Source organism: Salmo salar, chromosome ssa06 (assembly GCF_905237065.1).
Source record: "Salmo salar chromosome ssa06, Ssal_v3.1, whole genome shotgun sequence".
NCBI classification, from domain to species: Eukaryota; Metazoa; Chordata; class Actinopteri; order Salmoniformes; family Salmonidae; genus Salmo; species Salmo salar.
This window is the reverse complement of record NC_059447.1, coordinates 83,780,984-83,805,752: the sequence shown is the minus strand read 5'-3', so window position 1 is coordinate 83,805,752 and position 24,769 is coordinate 83,780,984. Positions and strand designations below refer to the sequence as shown.

Sequence of the window (24,769 nt, the reverse complement as noted above, 5' to 3'; positions counted from 1 at the left end):
AACTGACAAGGCTGTTAAGTCATAATATCAGTAGGTAGTGGATGAGTATACAGCCCATGCTTGGTTCAGTCCCACAGTGGGTCGAAGGACACTAGCATGCTGCCAAGCACTCCAATTTACTGACGTGAGACCAGATGTGAACTGGTGAAGCGATGCTATGCCCCTTGCTCCAGTCTATTCCCCCCAGTCTTAAAGGGTATATGCTAGAGCTGGGAATTACCAGGGACCTGACAATACAATATTATCACAATACTTAGGTTCCGATACAATATTTATTGTGATTTTCATGAATCCCATGATTCTACAGCATACAGTGGTTCTTCCTTTAAAAATTGCGGCCTACTGCAGCACAGCTTGCAGGGTGCCGCAGAATTATATGGCACGTTGTTTGAGTGTCAGCCATTGTTGCCAGAATGACGCAATTTACCACAATCTGCCACCATCTACCACAAACAGTCGCGGCATGAGCTCAAAACTTTCAAAGGAAGAACCACTGTATGTATTGCGATTCCATACTGTGATTTTATTGCGATTCACGTTCCAAACATATTGCTCACTATTAACAGTGTTTTCAGAAAATATTCATACCCCTTGACTTATTCCACATTTGTTTGCATTGCAGCCTGAATTCAAAATTGATAAAATATGTTTTTTTTTCTCACCCATCTACACACAATACCCCATAATGACATCACAATACCCCATGATGACATCACAATACCCCATAATGACATCACAATACCCCATAATGACAACCTGTTTTTAGACATTTTTGCACATTTATTGAAAATAAAATTCAGAAATATCTAATTTACATAAGTATTCACACCCCTGAGTCGATACTTTGTAGAAGCACCTTTGGCAGTGATTACAGCTGGGAGTCATTCTGGGTAAGTCTCTAAGGGTGTTTCTCAAAATGCATACTACTGTGCTCCGAGTACATGCAAATTGGACCATGGGAGGGTTGGAGTATGAGTCCAAATCAATATATGTGAAACGGAGCACGGAGGGAAGTTGCGTACGGAGGTCAAATGCATACTCGGTTTGTAGATATTTTTGATCTTTGTAATATTTTTAAGCATGCATCGATCAAAGGTTCAACAGAAAGTACGCAAAGAAATATGATGCAACCATGTAAAAAATTACGCAACATTAATTGAAATCAATGGCAGACAATATTTGAGCTGAAGCGAGAGAAAATACACTCCAACTTCGTAATGAAATGTTGCCTATTCACATCTCATATGTTACTTGACTACAATGTTTTATCTTGATACGTTAATAAATACATGCTGTGTTAATTTTGGCATGTTTACCTGCCTACGTACCTTAGATGGCAAGCCCATAATAAGTTAATAGGGCTCACTGGCTAGGTACTAGTACTGTTAGCTTGCCAGATAGCCACAAAGAACTGTTAGCTAGCTACCCACAAAGAATTGACATCTATCTTGCATAATATTAGTTTTAGGTCATTTTTGCCTGGTAAACTATCTGGTTAGCTACATTATTACGATTCACATATAGCTAGCTAGCTGATTGTTATGAAGTAAAATGGTTGCTTTGTGTATATCTTGTTTCGTCTCTATTGCCTTTGTTGACCTGGCTGGAAGACGGTTCAGTGAATGGGTAAGTCCATAATAAGTCAATAGGGTAAACTGGCTAGCTAGCCACGAAGAATTGGTAGCTACCCACAAAAAAATGTATATCTACCTTGCATAAAATTAGTTTCAGGTCATTTTTGCCTGTTTAACTAGTTGGCTAGTTAGATTATTACGCCCTCAGAGCATGAGAGTGTGGTGCACGGTAGTATGCATATTGAGAAACACCCTAAGAGCTTTCAACATCTGGATTGTGCAACATTTGACCACAGTTCTTCAAGCTCTGTCAAAATGGTTGTTGATCATTGCTAGACAACCATTTTCAGGTCTTGCCATAGATTTTCAAGTAGATTAAAGTCTTAAGTCTTAAGATTTCTGACAGTGTCGTTTTTATTGCCATTATTGCTGGCAAGACTAGCCTAGACCATATTTAGAGGGACATGGCAAAAATATATGTATGATTGGTCCATCTGTATTTGTTCAGGCTTGTGATTGGATTGCAGAAAGATCATTATAGTGCGAAGTTCAAATTGCGAAGTTTATGCACATTTAAAAAATCAAACTGCACAGACATATGAAGAAACCATTTAAAGATCAATTATATGTGACTAACTCATTTTGACAAAAATGTCAGATAGAACCATATATTCCCAACGTCCTGAACTGGTGCAAAAATAATATTGCCATATTGTCAATATACGATATAGCTTCGAAAATAATATACGGATATGTAACTTTATCGATTTATTCCCATCACTACTATATGCACCACACACACACATACAGGGCTCCCAAGTGGCGCAGGGGTTTAAGACACTGCATCTCAGTGCAAGAGGGGTCACTAGAGTACCTGGTTTGAATCCAGGCTGCATCACATCTGGTTGTGATTGGGAGTCCCATAGGGCGGTGCACAATTGACCCAGTGTTGTCCGGGGTAGGCCACCATTGTAAATAAGAATTTGTTCTTCACTGACTTGCATAGTTAAATAAAAAAAAAATACACAAACAGTACACACACACACAAGGAGGGAGGTAAGGATATAGAGAGGGAGGAAGAAAGAGGAAAATGCTCCACTTAACTGGCCAAGCCCTGGGTCTCTCCCCCTACCTCCCTACAGGGGCTGGCCTAGCCCTGGTTCTTTCCTCTCTCCAGGGGCTGGCCTAGCCCTGTTCTCCTCTCTCCAGGGGCTGGCCTAGCCCTGGTTCTCTCCTTTCTCCAGGGGCTGGCCTAGCCCTGGTTCTCTCCCCCCCAACCTCCCTCCTGGTTGCTGGCCTAGCCCTGGTTCTCTCCTTTCTCCAGGGGCTGACCTAGCCCTGGTTCTCTCCCCTATTAGCCACCCAGAGGGATCACTCCAGATCCAAGGCAACATTCGACTGATGTGTGCAGATCCCCTGGATTTTGGGAGACACTGTCAGAACTGGCCACTAGGGGGCAAAAGAAAATCAACTAAAAACAAGTGCCTCACAATGGGATTGAATCAGCTGACTATGGAGCCAGAGTTTGCAGCGTAGACCACTCCCCAATCTGCCCACAATGATTTAGGAAGACCATTTGGAATTAATGCCTAAAGTTTTAACCCTATCCTTTATCCTTAAAGTGAAACTGACAGTGTTTAATCAACATGAAATCTTAATACAGTCTGTTCATATACACCCCCCCCCCCAGGAAGAATATGCCACTTTTTTCACATTTTCTGACAAACGAGCACTTCGATATTGTTATTTTCACGTTTTCATACATTCATAGAATGTTTTGGGAATGATGTAGAGTAAGGCATTTGTGAAAATTCTGTAGCAATAGAGTGGGAACGTGGCCATGCGTTTGGACAATTAACAGACACTGCAGTAAATAAAACTATATGTAAATACCACGATACTCCTCTTACATTTGGGTACTTTCTCACCCTCAGTTACCTATGCACATCACCAACAACAAGTTCAACCACTAATGTTAGACAGGGCGAAATGAGCTACAATCTAACGAGGAAACAATAGATAAACTCTCTCAAACTTTTTCAGCTAATTGCGTCAAAATGGCACTTATAAATGATGGGGCTTGTCTCAAGCCACGTTTTGACAATTTAATGGGAACTTGCCTGACAGCCCATTTGAACGATACCAAATACATTTGATTGACAACTAAGAGATATGCTAACTGTGGATAACAGTCATTCAAGTTCAGGATAGCTAGCTAGCAAAGTGATTCGCATTTCTTGGTAGCTAACCAAATCATGCCTGCATCTCTAGCTGTAGCCACAGAAAAACAATATGGAGGAAAAAGTCGGCCACTCACCCACTCGTCCAGTGACAAATCCTCCCATTAGCTAGCTAGCTAACGTTAGGCTTCGTGTTTATAGCTAACGTACATAATAGATAAGCTAGCTAGCCCGGTCAGGAGAGCATCCTGACGGGTTGCATCACTGCCTGGTATGGCAAATGCTCGGCCTCCGACCGCAAGGCACTACAGAGAGTAGTGCAAACGGCCCAGTACTACACTGGGGCCAAGCTTCCTGCCATCCAGGACCTCTTTGCCAGGCGGTGTCAGAGGAAGGCCCTGAAAATTGTCAAAGACTCCAGCCACCCTAGTCACAGACTGTTCTCTCTGCTACTGCATGGCAAGTGGTACCGGAGCGCCAAGTCTAGGACCAAGAGGCTTCTAAGCAGCTTCTACCCCCAAGCCATAAGGCTCCTGAACATCTAGTCAAATGGCTACCCAGACTATTCACATTGCCCCCCCCCCCACCCCTCCACACCACTGCCACTCTCTGTTGTCATCTACGCATAGTCACTTCAACAACTCTACCTACATGTACATACTACCTCATCTAACCGGTGCCCCCGCACATTGACTCTGTACCGTCACCCCCCTATATTGTTATTTTTTACTGCTCCTCTTTAATTACTTGTTACTTTTATCTCTTATTCTTATACGTATTCTTTTTAACTGCACTGTCGGTTAGGGGCTCATAAGTAAGCATTTCACTGTAAGGTCTACACCTGTTGTATTCGGTGCATGTGACTAATACAATTTGATTTGATTATCCACCTTATGACTGACTTGTGATCATTGCCCTTGCTAGAGCTTCTGAGTGGCGCAGTGGGACTAGGACACTGCATCTCACTGCATTCCACTGCAGTACCTGGTTCGAGTCCAGGCTGCATCACATCCGGCTGTGATAGGGAGTCCCATATGGTGGCGCACAATTGTCCAAGTGTTGGCTGGGGTAGGCCGTCATTGTAAATAAGAATTTGTTCTTAACTGACTTGCCTAGATAAATAAAGGTTAAATAAAAAATAAATGGTTGTATTGAAGCTCTCAGCCTTGGTTACATTCGTCCATTTCTTTCCTTTATATTGAGTCACAACTGAAACAGTGCATCCCAAATGGCTGGAGAGTACCCATTTACCAGGCCAGCTGTGATTTACAGCCTGGAAGCAATATTTGTTGTACTACCAAGAAATGTATTGGTGAATTATATTAATGGTGCATTGAACTGCATCCATCTTTTCGGCCAAAAGAATATATAAAAAATATTTAACTTTCATACATTCACAAGTGCAATACACCAAATTAAAGCTTAACTTCTTGTTAATCTAGCCACCATGTCAGATTTCAAAAAGGCTTTACGGCGAAAGCAAACCATACTATTATCTGAGGACAGCACCCCATCAAACAAACACATGACAATCATAATTCAACCCGCCAGGCGCGACACAAAACTCAGAAATAACGATATAATTCATGCCTTACCTTTGAAGATCTTCTTCTGTTGGCACTCCAATATGTCCCATAAACATCATAAATGGTCCTTTTGTTCGATAAATTCCGTTGTTATATCTCCAAAATGTCAATTTATTTGGCGCGTTTGATTCAGAAAAACACAGGTTCCAACTCGCGCAACATGATACAAAATATCGGATAAGTTACCTGTAATCTTGATCCAAACATTTCAAACAACTTTCCTAATACAATTTTAGGTATTTTTTTACGTAAATAATCAATAAAATTTAAGACGGGATAAACCGTGTTCAATACTGGATGAAAAACAAAGTGGAGCGAGCTTTCAGGTTGTGTGCCCCAACCACAACAGTACACTAGACTCAACCCTGGTTCTGAACAGCCATACTTCTTCATTACTCAAAAGAAAAACATCAACCAATTTATAAAGATTGTTGACATCCAGTGGAAGCGATAGGAACTGCAAGCAAGTGCATTAAAAATCTAGATCCACATAGAAACAATTCAAAACGCTGCCACCTCAACAACAAAAAAATTGTCCTCGGGTTTTCACCTGCCAATTAAGTTCTGTTATACTCACAGACATCATTTTAACAGTTTTAGAGTGTTTTCTATCCAAATCTACAAATTATGTGCATATCCTAGCTTCTGGGCCTGAGTAGCAGGCAGTTTACTTTGGGCACGCTTTTCATCCAAAATTCCGAATGCTGCCCCCTATCCTAAAAAAGTTAACCCTATAGTTGTTTCTAGTTGAACTCTATCCCAAACCTTAATACTTAACTTCATCCAGTGGGTATTAATGCCTTAATTTAACCGTAAGAAACACAAATACCTAAAAAATGTTATAACTTCAATTTCTTAAACTTATGACTATTTTACACCATTTTAAAGACAAGACTCTCGTTAATCTAACCACATTGTCCGATTTCAAAAAGGCTTTACAGCGAAAGCAAAACATTAGATTATGTCAGGAGAGTACCCTGCCAAAAATAATCACACAGCCATTTTCAAAGCAAGCATATATGTCACAAAAACCAAAACCACAGCTAAATGCAGCACTAACCTTTGATGATCTTCATCAGATGACACTCCAAGGACATTATGTTATACAATACATGCATGTTTTGTTCAATCAAGTTCATATTTATATCAAAAACCAGCTTTTTACATTAGCATGTGATGTTCAGAACTAGCATACCCACCGCAAACTTCCGGTGAATTTACTAAATGACTCACGATTAACGTTCACAAAATACATAACAATTATTTTAAGAATTATAGATACAGAACTCCTTTATGCAATCGCGGTGTCAGATTTTAAAATAGCTTTTCGGCGAAAGCACATTTTGCAATATTCTGAGTACATAGCCCGGCCATCACGGCTAGCTAATTTGACACCCACCAAGTCTGGCGCTCACCAAACTCAGATTTACTATAAGAAAAATTGGATTACCTTTGCTGTTCTTCGTCAGAATGCACTCCCAGGACTTCTACTTCAACAACAAATGTTGTTTTGGTTCCAAATAATCCATAGTTATATTCAAATACCTCCGTTTTGTTTGTGCGTTCAGGTCAGTATCCGAAGGGTGACGTGCGAGCGCATTTCGTGACAAAAAATTCAAAATATTCCATTACTATACTTCGAAGCATGTCAAACGCTGTTTAAAATAAATTTTTATGCTATTTTTCTCGTAAAATAGCGATAATATTCCAACCGGGCGACGTTGTATTCATTCAAAGGCTGAAAGATTTTGAATGCGCATCTCCAGTGTCACAGTTCCCAGCCTGACCACTCACAAACAGAGCTGCTGTACTTAGCCCAGAGACTGCAGACACCCCATTACACTTTCTGGCGCCTTCTGAGAGCCAATGGAAGCCTTAGAAAATGTCACGTTACAGCAGAGATGCTGTATTTTCGATAGAGATGCCACAGAAGGAGAACAAATTGTCAGACAGGGCACTTCCTGTATGGAATCTTCTCAGGTTTTGGCCTGCCATATGAGTTATGTTATACTCACAGACACCATTCAAACAGTTTTAGAAACTTTGGAGTGTTTTCTATCCAAATCCACTAATTACATGCATATTCTCATTTCTGGGCAAGAGTAGTAACCAGTTTAAATCAGGTACGTTTTTTATCCGGCCATGCAAATACTGCCCCCTACCCTCATTAACATATTTTTCACAGAAAGTCGGAAATTAAGTCAGTTTATTCGTCAAAAATAGACATTTGTCCAAAGACGTCGGGACATGAAGTCAGGCTTTGATATCGTGTTGAGTCACGAGGTGTTTGAGAGCCAATCCTCCGCTCCTTAGTTCTGGTTAGCTATGCAGAAAAGCCCACAGGACCTGATAGAAAGCCTGGGATTCAAAATGGCTGACGTAGCTAAAGACAGGCAGGACTTGGATGATGACATTTCTAGTGCTTTATTTGAAACAGCCTTCCCTAAGGTTTCTTACACATCTTACACAGAGTTGGCCCATTTCTCCCTTCCTCAACCCTGTGACTGTCACGCATGTCGTTAGAAATGGAGGACCAAAACGCAGCAGGTATGTGTATACTCATCTTCTTTATTTACGGGAAAAGAAGGAAAAACCAAACAAACACGTATACAAAAATAAACAAAACGATGAACGACAAAATAACAAAATAACAGTCTTGAAGGCAACACAGCAATCCAAGAACAATCTCCCACAAATACAAGACAAACACACCCAACTAATATAGGACTTCCAATCAAAGGCAACACCAAACAGCTGCCTTCAATTGGAAGTCCACCCCAATTAACTCAACATAGAAACACACTCACTAGACTACACATAGAAATACATAAACATAGACCATAACTCAAAACCCGGAATTAATAAATCAAACGCCCTCCTAACTAACACATCACCCTGAACCACATAAAACAAATACCCTCTGCCACGTCCTGACCAAAATACAATAACAAATAACCCTTATACTGGCCAGGACGTGACAGTAACCCCCTTTAAAGGTGCTAACCCCGGAAGCACCTTAAAAAACAAAAAACAAAAAAAACCACAACCCCAAACAACAAAACAAAAATTCCCCTCTACTAAAAGGGAGGGAAGGGAGGGTGGCTGCCGTCAACGACGGCACTGTGCTACATCCCCCCTCCCCAACCCACCTATATCAGGAGGTGGCTCCGGTTCTGGCCGTTCCAGGCAGTCGGGCCACTCTGGCAGCTCGGGGCAGTCTGGCAGCTCGGGGCAGTCTGGCAGCTCGGGGCAGTCTGGGCAGTCTGGCAGCTCGGGGCAGTCTGGGCAGTCTGGCAGCTCGGGGCAGTCTGGGCAGTCTGGCAGCTCGGGGCAGTCTGGGCAGTCTGGCAGCTCGGGACAGTCTGGGCAGTCTGGCAGCTAGGGACAGTCTGGGCAGTCTGGCAGCTCGGGACAGTCTGGGCAGTCTGGCAGCTCGGGACAGTCTGGGCAGTCTGGCAGCTCGGGACAGTCTGGGCAGTCTGGCAGCTCGGGACAGTCTGGGCAGTCTGGCCACTCCGGCAGCTCGGGGCAGTCTGGCCACTCCGGCAGCTCGGGGCAGTCTGGCCACTCCGGCAGCTCGGGGCAGTCTGGCCACTCCGGCAGCTCGGGGCAGTCTGGCCACTCCGGCAGCTCGGGGCAGTCTGGCCACTCCGGCAGCTCGGGGCAGTCTGGCCACTCCGGCAGCTCGGGGCAGTCTGGCCACTCCGGCAGCTCGGGGCAGTCTGGCCACTCCGGCAGCTCGGGGCAGTCTGGCCACTCCGGCAGCTCGGGGCAGTCTGGCCACTCCGGCAGTTCAGGGCAGTCTGGCCACTCCGGCAGTTCAGGGCAGCCTGGTGACTGTTGACTGGCGGGCAGCTCTGGTGACTGTTGACTGGCGGGCAGCTCTGGTGACTGTTGACTGGCGGGCAGCTCTGGTGACTGTTGACTGGCGGGCAGCTCTGGTGACTGTTGACTGGCGAGGCTGGGTTTACGCACTTGAAGCCTGGTACGTGGTGCTGGTACTGGGTGTACCAGATTGGGAACACGCACCTCCAGGCTAGTGCGGGGAGCGGGAACAGGACGAGTCGGACTGGGTTGACGCACTTCCGGGTCCGCACGAGAGACAGGAGCTGGAAACCCAGGGCTATGGAGGCGCACAGGCGGTCTTGATCTTACCTCCTGCACAACCCGTCCTGGATGGATGGAACTAGTAGCCCTGCACGAGCGGGGTGCTTGTACAGGGCGGACTGGGTTGTGCAGGGACCTGATGGTAGCCGTGCGTAGAGCGGGAGTTGGGTAGCCTGGTCCTCGGAGGCGTACCAGCGACCAGATGCGCTGCGCAGGCATCCTCCTACCAGGCTGGATGCCCGCTCTAGCACGGCACCTGCGAGGGGCTGGAATAACGCGCACCGGACTGTGCGTGCGTATGGGTGAGATAGTGCGCTCCTCAGCGAAACATGGCGCTCTCCACCTCATACGCTCCTCCATATAACCACGGGTAGCTGGCTTCCGGCTCTTCCTATGCCTAGCCAAACTACCCGTGTGCCCCCCAAAAATAAATTATTGGGGGTGCCTCTCGTGCTTCTCCCTCAGCGCGTCCAAGGCCTCGTACCTCCGCCTCTCTGCCTTGGCTGCCTCAATTTCCCACTGCGGGAGGCGATAATCCCCAGCCTGGTGCCAAGGTCCAGCCCCGTCCAGAACTTCCTCCCAGGTCCATCTCTCCCGCCAGTCCAACTCAAAGTCCCTTTTCTTCTGCTGCTTGGTCCTTAGTTGGTGGGAGATTCTGTCACGCATGTCGTTAGAAATGGAGGACCAAAACGCAGCAGGTATGTGTATACTCATCTTCTTTACGGGAAAAGAAGGAAAAACCAAACAAACACGTATACAAAAATAAACAAAACGATGAACGACAAAATAACAAAATAACAGTCTTGAAGGCAACACAGCAATCCAAGAACAACCTCCCACAAATACAAGACAAACACACCCAACTAATATAGGACTTCCAATCAAAGGCAACACCAAACAGCTGCCTTCAATTGGAAGTCCACCCCAATTAACTCAACATAGAAACACACTCACTAGACTACACATAGAAATACATAAACATAGACCATAACTCAAAACCCGGAAATAATAAATCAAACGCCCTCCTAACTAACACACCACCCTGAACCACATAAAACAAATACCCTCTGCCACGTCCTGACCAAACTACAATAACAATTAACCCTTATACTGGCCAGGACGTGACAGTGACATACCAGCCCAATAGTACGCTAGCTGCTAGCGACCTCCCAGAACTGGAAATAAGATTACATCTGAATCCAGAGACCTCCAGGCGACCACTGTCCTCTTGTCTTGTCTGCCCATTTGTTTGTGTAGGGGTCAGTGAAAGTACAGATAGAGAAAACCATTTTCATCAAGCTCGCTCTCTCTCTCTCTCTCTCTCTCTTTTCTTTTTTCATTTGTCTTTCTCGCTCTCTCTCTCTCATTTTCCTTCTTTCTAACCTTCATTCGTACATTTTTTTATTCGCTAACACAAGCGAGGATGGGTTCAATTGTTCTCCTAACTACATTTTGTATGGAGGTCTGCACCTATCTTCCTAGCCTAGCAGACTTAAAACATTATTATGCAGTCTTGCAGTCAGATTTAGGCTTTAGTGACACACGTGTAGGACTTGTAGAACAAGTGTACTTTGTCATCTCTTTCTTTTATGCTCCAGTAGGCTGGTCCTAATTATATCTGACCTATTAGACCAATCTACACTGAGTATACAACCTGCTCTTTCCATGACATAGACTCACCAGGTGAATCCAGGTGAAAGCTATGATCTCTTGATAAATCCACATCAATCAGTGTAGATGAAGTGGAGGAGACAGGGTTAAATTCTTTTTAAGAGTTGAGACAATTAAGATATTGATTGTTCATGTGTACCATTCAGAGGGTGAACGGGAAGACAAAATATTTAAGTGCCTTTGAACGGGGTATGGTAGTAGCTGCCAGTCGCACCGGTTTGTGTCAAGAACTGCAACGCTACTGGGTTTTTCACGATCCACAGTTTCCTGTGTGTATCAAGAATGGTCCACCACCCAAAGGACATCCAGCCAACTTTACACAACTGTGGGAAACATTGGAGTCAACATGGGCCAGCATCCCTGTGGAACGCTTTAGACACACTGTAGAGTCCATGCCCCAACAAATTGAGGCTGTTCTGAGGGCAAAAGGGGGTACAACTTAATATTAGGAAGCTGTTCTTAATGTTTTGTCCACTCAGTGTAGTAGGCCTATGTCATCATCAATACTAGCTGCAGTTTGTGCCTGTGTTAAATGTTTGCTCTCTGGACCTTCCTAAAGAGCTAGTTTCATGCAGTCAAAGTGCGTTTACATGCACACAAAAAAGGATGTATTTAACTGATTTTGGCAGAGTATGGCATTAATCAAGTAAACACCTTACTCTGCTTATCTTAATCGGCATGCGGTCATGATCAAAGCTAGCATACGCTGATTGAAACACCTGGTTTTCTGAGCAATCTTTCAAATTATTAGGACAAGTAAACAGTTTAATCGGCATTCAAGTGCATGTGCCAGCACCGGGTAGTGCCAGCATTGGCAGCACCAGGTAGTGCCAGCACCGGGTAGTGCCAGCACCAGGTAGTGCCAGCTTGGCAGCACCGGGTAGTGACAGCACCGGGTAGTGCCAGCATTGGCAGCACCGGGTAGTGCCAACACCGGGTAGTGCCAGCACCGGGTAGTGCCAGCACTGGGTAGTGCCAGCATTGGCAGCACCGGGTAGTGCCAGAACCAGGTAGTGCCAGCACCGGGTAGTGGCAGCACCGGGTAGTGGCAGCACCGGGTAGTGGCAGCACCGGGTATCCCAAGCCTCCCTCTTATGCGTGAGTGAAGTGCAAAGCATGTAAACGTTTTAAATGAATTACATTATTGTGTGCATTTAACTGTGGTCATTAACTCTGATCAACGCTAACCAGAAAAGTTGTTAAATACTTGATGAATTCCTTTTCCTGTTTGAACAGAGTTAGAAAACAGAGAGCATTTTGTCATTTTATCCAAGTGATAACATCAAGTTTATTTCTATTCAGTCTGCATACTTGAAAGAGAGATCGAATATGTGATAATGAATTTTTCTTCTCCCACTTGTAATTTGCATTCAGTGATTAGTAATTCAACAGTGATCGATTTTTTTGCCCCCTCACTTGTAAAAGCATTGTCATTTCTTGAGTAATTACAGGTTAGGCTGCACCCTCATCGACTACCTCCCTTGCACTCTACGAATGCTTAACCAGGAAAGCCTGTGTGTGTGCTCGTGCATGCGTGTCTGCCTGCCTGCTTGCACACAGATGTTTGTGTGTGTGTGTGTGTGTGTGTGTGTGTGTGTGTGTGTGTGTGTGTGTGTGTGTGTGTGTGTGTGTGTGTGTGTGTGTGTTGAAAGCCCCTAGTAACCTCCTCGCCCTAGCTCCCCGTTCAATAAACAGTTACCTGATATGGCTTGCTTTGTGTCATTGGCTGGTGAATAGGGATCAGAAGAGGTGTCTGTTGGTCTCTTAATGGGCTAGTTCTTACAGAACAGATAGGCTCGGGGACTGTTAATTGGATGTCTTACCACCTTTTAGCGGTAAACGGTCAACAGGCAAATGGAAGTTTGAGGTTTTTCTAATTTGTTTTTACATGTTGTCCAGATGTCTGTGATCTCAGAGCGGTTGTCGATACAATAATCTCTGTGGTGTGTTTTCCTACCACAACTTCTTCATCGGTTTGCACACCTATCATGATGTTGCAATTCCAGCAAGAAAATACAAAATAAACTAGACATCATCCCCGTTATTTTGCTTTGAGATGGTCAGAAGTCCTTACCCTCTTGTATAGGGCCCCTTGGTCTTCAAGATATTTTTCTGGGAGGTTAGACACACTTTTAAAAAAATGATCAAGGTAAATATTTACAGCTAAGAGACGGACTAAACCTCTCAGACCCCTGTCCCTGCCGTCAGGGCTACTGCTATCAAACAGAGCGAGAGTTTTTGATCCGATGATCCAATTTGAAATCCCATGATCCTTCAGTGTGCTGCTGTCTAGCTGTCGGCTGTTTCAGGGTGACATCCAGCCAGGCATGATGGGAGATGGAGCTGGGCCAAGCTCTGTGAGAGCGAGAGAGAGAGGAACATAAAATTCGACATACCAGGATCTGGCTAAAAATACTTGGGTCAGTTATAGAACCCATTGCCCTTTATGGTTTTGAGGTCTGGGGTCCGCTCACCAACCAAGAATTCACAAAATGGGACAAACACCAAATTGAGACTCTGCATGCAGAATTCTGCAAAAATATCCTCAGTATTCAATGTAAAACATCAAATAATGCATGCAGAGCAGAATTAGGCAGATCCCCGCTAATTATAAAAATCTAGAAAAGAGCCATTAAATTCTACAACCACCTGAAAGGAAGCGATTCCCAAACCTTCCATAACAAAGCCATCACCTACAAAGAGATGAACCTGGAGAAGAGTCCCCTAAGAAAGCTGGTCCTGGGGCTCTGTTCACAAACACAAACAGACACCACAGAGCCCCAGGACAGCATCACAAGTAGACCCAACCAAATCATGAGAAAACAAAAAGATAATTACTTGATACATTGGAAAGAATTTATCAAAAAACAGAGCAAACTAGAATGCTATGTGGCAGAATACCTGACCACTGTGACTGACCCAAACTTAAGGAAAGCTTTGACTATGTACAGACTCAGTGAGCATAGCCTTGCTATTGAGAAAGGCCGCCGTAGGCAGACCTGGCTCTCAAGAGAAGACAGGCTATGTGCACACTGCCCACAAAATGAGGTGGATACAAAGCTGCACTTCTTAACCTCCTACCAAATGTATGACCATATTAGAGCCACATAATTCCCTCAGATTACACAGATCCACAAAGAATTTGAAAACAAACCCAATTTTGATAAACTCCCATATCTATTGGGTGAAATACCACAGCAGCAATCACAGAAGCAAGCTTTGTGACCTGTTGCCACAAGAAAAGGGCAACCAGTGAAGAACAAACACCATTGTAAATACAATCCACATTTATGTTTATTTATTTTCCCTTTTGCACTTCGTTACAACACTGTATATAGACATAATATGACATCTGAAATATCTTTATTCTTTTGGAAGTTTTGTGAGTATAATGTTTACTGTTCATTTTTATTGTTTATTTCACTTTTGTTTGTTAACTACCTCATTTGCTTTGGCAATGTTAACATATGTTTCCCATGACAATAAAGCCCTTAAATTGAGTTGAAATTGAATTGAGTGGGAGAGAACTAGAAAGAGAGAGGTGGGGGGAAGGGGGGTGAGATAGATACAGTAATACTGCATGTTATGTTCCCTCCAGACCCAGTCATCCATTCTGCAACGTGCCCCCGCTCAGCTAAACGTCTGTCTCTCTCTTTCTGTATCTCTCTCGCTTTCTGTTCTCTCTCTCTCTTTCTCTCTCTTTTTGTGTCTCTCTCCCTTTCTGTGTCTCTCTCTCTCTGTCTCTCTCTGTCTCTCTTTCTGTGTCTCTCTCTGTTTCTCTTTCTCGGTGTCTCTTGCTCTGTCTCTCTTTCTGTGTCTCTCTCTCTCTTTCTGTGTCTCTCTCTCTTTCTGTGTGTCTCTCTCTCTCTCTTTCTGTGTCTCTCCCGCTCTCTTTCTGTGTCTCTCTCTCTCTCTTATGTGTCTCTCTCTCTGTCTCTCTTTCTGTGTCTCTCTCTCTCTCTGTGTCTCTCTTTCTGTCTCTCTCTCTCTCTTTCTGTATCTATCTCTCTCTTTCTGTGTGTCTCTCTCTCTTTCTGTCTCTCTCTTCTGTCACTCTCTCTATCTTTCTGTCTCTCTCTCTCTTATGTGTCTCTCTCTCTCTCTTTCTGTGTCTCTCTCTCTCTCTCTTTGTCTCTCTTTCTGTCTCTCTCTCTCTCTCTTTCTGTGTCTCTCTCTGTCTCTCTTTCTGTGTCTCTCTCGTTCTGTCTCTACCTCTCTCTCATTCTGTGTCTCTCTCTGTCTCTCTTTCTGTGTCTCTCTCTTTCTGTGTCTCTCGCTCTCTCTCTTTCTGTCTCTCTCTGTCTCTCTTTATGTGTCTCTCTCTCTCTGTGTCTCTCTCTCTCTCTTTCTGTGTCTCTCTCTCTCTGTGTCTCTCTCTCTCTCTTTCTGTGTCTCTCTCTCTATCCGTGTCTCTCTGTCTCTCTTTCTGTGTCTCTCTTTCTGTGTCTATCTCTCTCTTTCTGTGTCTCTCTCACTCGTTCTGTGTCTCTCTCTCTCTTTCTGTGTCTCTCTCTTTCTGTCTCTCCCTCTCTCTCTTTCTGTGTCTCTCTCTGTCTCTCTTTCCGTGTCTCTCTCTTTCTGTGTCTCTCTCTGTCTCTCTTTATGTGTCTCTCTCTCTGTGTCTCTCTCTCTCTCTTTCTGTGTATCTCTCTCTATCTGTGTCTCTCTGTCTCTCTTTCTGTGTCTCTCTTTCTGTGTCAATCTCTCTCTTTCTGTGTCTCTGTCTCTCTTTCTGTCTATTTCTCTCCCTGTCTCCCCCTCTCTCTCTCTCTCTCTGTCTCTCTCTCTCTCTCACGCTCTCTGTGTCTCTCTCTGTGTCTCTGTCTCTCTGTGTGTGTGTCTCTCTCTGTGTCTCTCACTCTGTCTTTTTCTCATTCATAATCTCTCTCTCTCTCTGTCTCTCTCTCTCTCCCTTTCTCTGTGCCCTTCTCTCTCTCTCTCTCTCTGGTTTCTCTGTTTGTGTGCAGCTCCTCTTGCTCTGTGTAGCTAGTTATTTTTGTCTGTCTTACTCCCTCTCATTCTTCATCTAAAATGTATGTGTATGTTACCCTGTCTAATACTGAGACAATAAACATACCGGGGTAGTTTCTGGTTGTTTTCAATAGGTGGTCCAATGTATTCTGGTTGGTTTCAATAGGTGATCCAATGTATTCTGGTTGTTTTCAATAGGTGGTCTAATGTATTCTGGTTGGTTTCAATAGGTGATCCAATGTATTCTGGTTGGTTTCAATAGGTGATCCAATGTATTCTGGTTGGTTTCAATAGGTGATCCAATGTATTCTGGTTGGTTTCAATAGGTGATCCAATGTATTCTGGTTGGTTTCAATAGGTGATCTAATGTATTCTGGTTGTTTTCAATAGGTGGTCTAATGTATTCTGGTTGGTTTCAATAGGTGATCCAATGTATTCTGGTTGGTTTCAATAGGTGATCCAATGTATTCTGGTTGGTTTCAATAGGTGATCCAATGTATTCTGGTGATTTTCAATAGGTGATCCAATGTATTCTGTAAGTATTTTAATCAGTTTGTGCTTTGATTTTGGACAACACCTTTCTGTGTGGGTTTGGGACTTTGAATCAGGAAGTTACTGGACCAAGCCGGGTTGTCATAGCAAAGAGACAGGCAGCAGACAGTAAACAAACACACACACACACACACACACACACACACACACACACACACACACACACACACACACACACACACACACACACACACACACACACACACACACACACACACACACACACACACACACACACACACACACACACACACACCCTTTAATATCACCCAGTCCTCCAGCCTCCCTTTCTCTTTCTGACAAGACCGACAGACAAACGATGCCTTAGTGAGTGAGATAAATACTCATGTACCCTACTGGCCAAACATGATTACCTCTCTATCTCCAACACAATCTCTCTCTTTATCTCTATGTCTCTCTCTCTCTCACTCTCTTTCCTACAGGCCTACAAGCCTATTTTCTCAACATGCACAGAGACACAGAGAAAGAGATAAGCAGCTCCTTTCTCTGCAGCAGCCGCCCCTTAGCCTCTGGTCTAACTCATCCTTTGAACGCCGTCGACAGCTCAGGGCAACATGATAAATGATGATTGCTCTGTCTCTTTGTCTGTCTGAGAGGAGAGGGGATACTGAGGAAATAGAAGTGCAGTCTGAAATAAAGGGATGGTGAGAGAGTGAAAGAGAGAGAGAGAGGGGGGTTGAGGGAGGGAGAGGTTGAAATAGAGAGAGAGATTGGGAGAGGTTGTGAAGGGGGAAGGAACAGGAGAGAGAAGGAGAGGAGAGAGAAAGGGAGAGGGAGAGGGTGAAGGAGTGAGGCAGGCAGAGATAGAGAGAGGGAGAGTTCTAGGTAATAGATGAAGAATGATACAGTAGAGGACAGTGAGGGTGAGCTTGGCAGACAGACAAGACAGTGAGAGTGAGGTTGACAGACAGACAAGAGAGAACAGTGAGATTGAAGTTGACAGCCAGACAGGAGAAGACAGTGATTTTGACAGAAAGACAAAAGAGGATAATGAAGGTAAAGTTGACAGACAAACAGAAGAGGACAGTGAGGGTAAAGTTGACAGACAGACAGGAGAGGACAGTGATGGTTAAGTTGACTGACAGTAGAGGACAGTGAGGATGAGGTTGACAGACAGAAAGGTGAGGACAGTGAGGATGAAGTTGACAGAAAGGAGAGGACAGTGAGGGTGAAGTTGACAGACAGAAAGGTGAGGACAGTGAGGATGAAGTTGACAGACAGAAAGGTGAGGACAGTGAGGATGAAGTTGACAGAGAGACAGGAGAGGACAGTGAGTGTGAAGTTGACAGACAGGAGAGGACGCTGAGGGTGAAGTTGACAGACAGAAAGGTAAGGACAGTGAGGGTGAAGTTGACTGACAGTAGAGGATAGTGATGGTTAAATTGACTGACAAGAGAGGACAGTGAGGGTGAAGTTGACAGACAGGAGAGGACAGTGAGGGTGAAGTTGACAGACAGCAGAGGACACTGAGGGTGAAGTTGACAGACAGAAAGGTGAGGACAGTGAGGGTGAAGTTGACAGATAGACAGGAGAGGACAGTGAGGGTGAAGTTGACAGACAGAAAGGTGAGGACAGTGAGGGTGAAGTTGACAGATAGACAGGAGAGGACAGTGAAGGCTAAGTTGACTCACAAACTGAAGAGGACAGTGAAGGTGAAGTTGAGAAACAGACAGGAAAGGACAGTGAGAGTGAAGTTGACTGACAAACAGACAGACAGAAGAGGACAGTGATGGTTAAGTTGACTTAAAGTAGAGGATGGTGAGGTTGACAAACAGTAGAGGACAGTGAGAATGAAGTTGACAGACAGGAGAGGACAGTGAGGGTGAAGTTGAGAAACAGACAGGAAAGGACAGTGAGAGTGAAGTTGACTGACAAACAGACAGACAGAAGAGGACAGTGATGGTTAAGTTGACGAAGTTAAAGTAGAGGATGGTGAAGTTGACAATAAAGACAGTAGAGGACAGTGGAGAAGGAGAGGAGAGGAGAGTGAAGTTGACAGACAGGAGAGGACAGTGAGGGTGAAGTTGAAGGGAAAGGGAAACAGACAGGAGAGGACAGTAGGGTGAAGTTGACAGACAAACAGACAGACAGAAGAGGACAGTGATGGTTAAGTTGACTTAAAGTAGAGGATGGTGAGGTTGACAAACAGTAGAGGACAGTGAGAATGAAGTTGACAGACAGGAGAGGACAGTGAGGGTGAAGTTGAGAAACAGACAGGAAAGGACAGTGAGAGTGAAGTTGACTGACAGACAGACAGAAGAGGACAGTGATGGTTAACTTGACTGACAGCCAGAAGAGGACAGTGAGGGTGAATATTCACAGACAGATAGGAGAGGACAGTAGGGTGAAGTTGGCAGATAGGAGAGGACAGTAGGGTGAAGTTGGCAGACAGGAGAGGACAGTAGGGTGAAGTTGGCAGACAGGAGAGGACAGTAGGGTGAAGTTGACAGATAGGAGAGGACAGTAGGGTGAAGTTGACAGATAGGAGAGGACAGTAGGGTGAAGTTGGCAGATAGGAGAGGACAGTAGGGTGAAGTTGGCAGACAGGAGAGGACAGTAGGGTGAAGTTGACAGACAGGAGAGGACAGTAGGGTGAAGTTGGCAGACAGGAGAGGACAGTAGGGTGAAGTTGGCAGACAGGAGAGGACAGTAGGGTGAAGTTGACAGACAGGAGAGGACAGTAGGGTGAAGTTGACAGACAGGAGAGGACAGTAGGGTGAAGTTGGCAGACAGGAGAGGACAGTAGGGTGAAGTTGGCAGACAGGAGAGGACAGTAGGGTGAAGTTGGCAGACAGGAGAGGACAGTAGGGTGAAGTTGGCAGACAGGAGAGGACAGTAGGGTGAAGTTGGCAGACAGGAGAGGACAGTAGGGTGAAGTTGACAGACAGGAGAGGACAGTAGGGTGAAGTTGGCAGACAGGAGAGGACAGTAGGGTGAAGTTGACAGATAGGAGAGGACAGTAGGGTGAAGTTGACAGATAGGAGAGGACAGTAGGGTGAAGTTGGCAGACAGGAGAGGACAGTAGGGTGAAGTTGACAGACAGGAGAGGACAGTAGGGTGAAGTTGGCAGACAGGAGAGGACAGTAGGGTGAAGTTGACAGACAGGAGAGGACAGTAGGGTGAAGTTGGCAGACAGGAGAGGACAGTAGGGTGAAGTTGGCTGACAGGAGAGGACAGTAGGGTGAAGTTGACAGACAGAGAGGACAGTGAGGGTGAAGTTGACTGACCGACAGAAGAGGCCAATGAGGCTGAAGTTGACAGACATGCAGGAGAGGACAGTGAGGGTAAAGTTGACTGACAAACAGAAAAGTACACTGAGGGTGAAGTTGAATGAAAGACAGAAGAGGACTGTGAGGGTTAAGTTGATTCACAGACTGGAGATGACAGTGAGGGTGAGGATGAGTTGGCAGACTGACAGGATAGGATAGTGAGGGTGAGGCTGACTGACAGACAGAAGACGACAGTGAGGTTGCAGTTGACAGACAGGAGAGGGGAGTGAGGTTAAGTTTAACAGACAGGAGAGGACAATTAGGGTGAAGGAGGCAGACTGACAGGAGAGGACAATGAGGACGAAGTTGGCGGACAGGAGAGGACAGTGATGGTGAAGTCGACAAACAGGAGAGGACTTTGAGGGTGAAGTTGACAGACATACAGGAGAGGACAGTGAGTGTAAAGTTCACAGACAGACATTAGATGACAGTGAGGTGAAGTTGACAGACAGGAGAGGACAGTGAGGGTGAAGTTGACAGACAGTAGAGGACAGTGAGAGTGAAGTTGACAGACAGGAGAGGACAGTGGGTGTGAAGTTGAGAGACAGACATGAGATGACAGTTAGGGTAAAGTTGACAGACAGACTGGAGATGACAGTGAGGGTGAGGTTGATAGACAGGAGATTGCAGGGAGGGTGATGTTGACAGACAGACAGAAGAGGACAATGAGGGTGAGTTTGACAGAAGACAGTGATGGTGAGGTTGACAGACAGGCAGAAGAGGACAGTGAGGGTGAGTTTGATAGACTGGAGAGAACAGGGAGGGTGATGTTAACAGACAGAAGAGGACTGTGAAGGTAGGGTTGACAGACAGACAGAAGAGGACAGTGAAGGTGAGGTTGACAGACAGGAGAACAGAGGGTAGATTAGAAGTAAGGTCAGAAGATGGGAGGCGTACGATGGTTATAACCTGAAGTTTTTCAGAACGGCTAAAAGCAGAGGTTTTAGACAGGATGGATGGAGAGGGTATCAAATCTTCGTCCATTTTCACGGAGTTGATACGCCCTCGGCATCGAGTGATGGCCTCCTGACTGTCACCGTGACAATGTGTGTTCTCACTGAAACACTTCCATCAGGAGGGGAGAAATTCACATATTGTTTTGGCTGCTGTGAAGAATTGGAATCACACATATACACACAAGCAGACACAGTTTTAGAGTTACACTTACACTTAGAACCACTACCCTAGTAATACAAGTTGTTTCTGCTTTCATCTTAATTTCAAACATGTTCTCAACACGTACCTACATAAATCCATGTGAGGGCCTCTCAACAGACACCATGAAGAAGATATAGACAACAAATAAAAACATGGAAAAGGAGGGAAGAACTGAGATAAAAATTGTGATATAGTCAGTATTGTGGGTACTGTCTGTTTACACCTGGGGGCAGGGAGGGAGGGAGGGAGGGAGGGAGGGAGGGAGGGAGGGAGGGAGGGAGGGAGGGAGGGAGGGAGGGAGGGAGGGAGGGAGGGAGGAGGGAGGAGGGAGGGAGGGAGGGACAGGAAGACATTGAGGGAGAGAGAGAGAGAGAGAGAAGAAGAAGACATGGAGGGAGAGAGCGAGAGAAGTGGCATAGTCAGTATTGTAGGTGTGTGCTTCTGTTTGCACCTGGGGGCACTCCCTTGCTCTTCAAACAGTCGACCAGGGTCTCCCTCTATCTGTCCAGGGAGGCTGCTGCCTCTCAGTCTCCACAACGCGTCTGGATCAAAGGCACTGAGAACCCTGCTCTTCGGCTGTCCCTATAGGAGAGCTGTTTTTGACTCCAGATAGAACCCTTTTGGATTCCATGTAGAACCCTCTGTGAAAAGGGTTCTACCTAGAACCAAAAAGGGTTCTTCAAAGGGTTCTCTTATGGGGACAGCTGAAGAACCCTTTTAGGTTCTAAATATAACCTTTTTTGCAAAGAGTTGTAGTGCTTGTCAGAGAGCAGCCCTTCCATCTTCATTTACATTCCCCTCCTTTCTTCCTCCTCCCCTCCTCCTCTCGTCCCCTCCTCTTCTCCTGCCCCTACCAACACCCACGCTCCCTCTCAGCCCTTTCTAACCTGAACACTTTGAAGCCACACAGTTTTTTCTCTCTTAAGAAATATTAAAAGAAAAGCAGAAAAAAACACAGAAAGAGAGGAAGAGAGGGTGAGAGAGACTCCCAAACAGCCATTAGTTAATGTGTTATGTGTTCTCCTCTAACCATAGTTAGGGGGGATATATGATTGAGCTGAGTTGATAGGGGGTCTTCCCGCGGAACTGAAACATGTTATGTCGTTATCATATCCGAGATTTATCCTCTGAGAACATTTGACTCAGCGAGTGTGCTGCGATTTATTATTAAAAGAGATGTGTTAAAGGCCCAGTGGAGTCAAAAATGTGATTTTCATGTGTTTTATATATATTTCCACACTATGAGGTTGGAATAATATTGTGAAATTTTGAAAATAATGTTAATACCCTTTAAGTGTAAGAGCTGTTTGAAAAGACTGCCTGAAATGTCAGCCTATTTTGGAGGGATTGCGTTTTGGCCTGCCTGGTGACATTACCAGGCGGTAAATTAGTTGATAAGAAGATAGATCCAAACCTCTCTGCCAATAACAGCTAGTTTTCAGTTTTCCCCTCCCCACTCAGGCCTAGCAAAATTCTTGCTTGAGAAATGTCTCTTTGCTAAGAATCTATTTTGTTTTCTTTTTTTTACCATTTTAATTGCAAACAATCACAGTAAGGTACTTAATTGTTACCCAGAAATGATTTGATGTTGAGATAAAAATGGCTGCATTGGGTCTTTAAGTATATTCACTATATTCACGCTTTTGAAGTCTCGCACTTCCTATTATCAACTCCAAAAAGCTGCAGTCAATGTATTATGTATTCCTTCTGTACCTTGAAACAGTGTCAAAGTGTCTTTGTTTCTCCAAAACATCCTCATCGAGGAAAGGAGTGACATCATTTCACTTCCTACATTATTCAGTACAAACTTCACAGACAGTAGTATCTCTGTCTGTTTGAAAACACAAAGCCATATTTGATCCCCCGAAATTGATAGTAGAAGTGTATCACTGAATGCATGGATAAAGCCTCACAATGTCATCCACATGCATAAGAAGGATGGGAATTGGCCATTGCATATATTCTATATGTTTAGCATATTATACAATCACAGGCTCATACATTAGAGATATAGCTTAGCCTATAGATATTTATCTTGAAAATAGTACAGAGAGAGCGATGAGAAAGCAGCAAGATTTGTGACCTGTTGCCACAAGAAAAGGTCAACCAGTGAAGAACAAACACCATTGTAAATACAACCCATATTTATATTTATTTAATTTCCCTTTTGTACTTTCACCATTTGCACATCGTTACAACACTGTATATAGAAATAATATGGAACTTCTGTATTGTTGATTTCACTTTTTTTATTATCTACTTCACTTGCTTTGGCAATGTTAACATAATGTTTCCCATGCCAATAAAGCCCTTGAATTGAATTGATTTGAGAGAGAGAAAGAGGGAGATGGAGGGAGATGGAGGGAGAGAGAGGGAGAGAGGGAGAGGGAGGGAGACGGAGGGAGAGAGAGAGGGAGGGAGGGAGAGGGAGGGAGACTGAGGGAGAGGGAGGGAGACTGAGGGAGAGGGAGGGAGACTGAGGGAGAGGGAGGGAGACGGAGGGAGAGGGAGGGAGAGAGAGGAAGACGGAGGGAGGGAGAGTGAGGGAGACGGAGGGAGAGGGAGGGAGACGGATGGAGAGAGAGGGAGAGAGAGGAAGACGGAGGGAGGGAGAGTGAGGGAGGGAGACAGAGGGAGCGGGAGGGAGAGGGAGGGAGACGGAGGGAGAGAGGGAGAGGGAGGGAGACGGAGGGAAGGAGAGAGAGGGAGACGGAGGGAGAGGGAGGGAGATGGAGGGAGAGAGAGAGAGGGAGGGAGAGGGAGGGAGACGGAGGGAGACGGAGGGAGAGAGAGAGAGGGAGAGGGAGGGAGAGGGAGGGAGAAAGAGAGAGAGGGAGGGAGTGGGAGGGAGAAAGAGGGAGACGGAGGGAGACGGAGGGAGAGGGAGAGAGAAGGAGAGGGAGGGAGATGGAGGGAGATTGTACTGTGTAAAATACAAAGCCCTGCTGGATATATTCATCAGATAAGAGTTATTCCTCCTGCTCGAACATGTTCTCTTCAGTCTCAGAGTTATTCCTCCTGCTCAAACATGTTCTCTTCAGTCTCAGAGTTATTTCTCCTGCCAGAACATGTTCTCTTCAGTCTCAGAGTTATTCCTCCTGCCAGAACATGTTCTCTTCAGTCTCAGAGTTATTCCCCCTGCTCAAACATGTTCTCTTCAGTCTCAGAGTTATTTCTCCTGCCAGAACATGTTCTCTTCAGTCTCAGAGTTATTCCTCCTGCCAGAACATGTTCTCTTCAGTCTCAGAGTTAATCCTCCTGCTCGAACATGTTCTCTTCAGTCTCAGAGTTATTCCTCCTGCTCAAACATGTTCTCTTCAGTCTCAGAGTTATTCCTCCTGCTCGAACATGTTCTCTTCAATCTCAGAGTTATTCCTCCTGCCAGAACACACTCTCTTCAGTCTCAGAGCAGCAACCAGGGTATCACTCTAACAGAGAAACCTCACACTACGTCCGTAATTACACACACGCACACATGCACGCACACACACACGCACGCACTACACCCATAATCACACACACACACATACAAACACACACATACACACTACACTCATAATCACACAAACCCATGCGCACCACGCACATACAGACAGACACACAAACACACACACTCGGACACACTCCTACACCACCTGGTAATAACGTCATCTGTATGCTGTGTCCTCCTCAAATCTCTG

At 45.1% G+C, this 24,769-nt stretch overlaps 1 protein-coding gene across 1 annotated transcript in view; it reads left to right on the top strand.

The window, feature by feature from the left end:
• LOC106608239 (neurexin-3b) overlaps positions 1 to 24,769 on the top strand; it is a 607,554-nt gene that overhangs the window by 526,794 nt on the left and 55,991 nt on the right.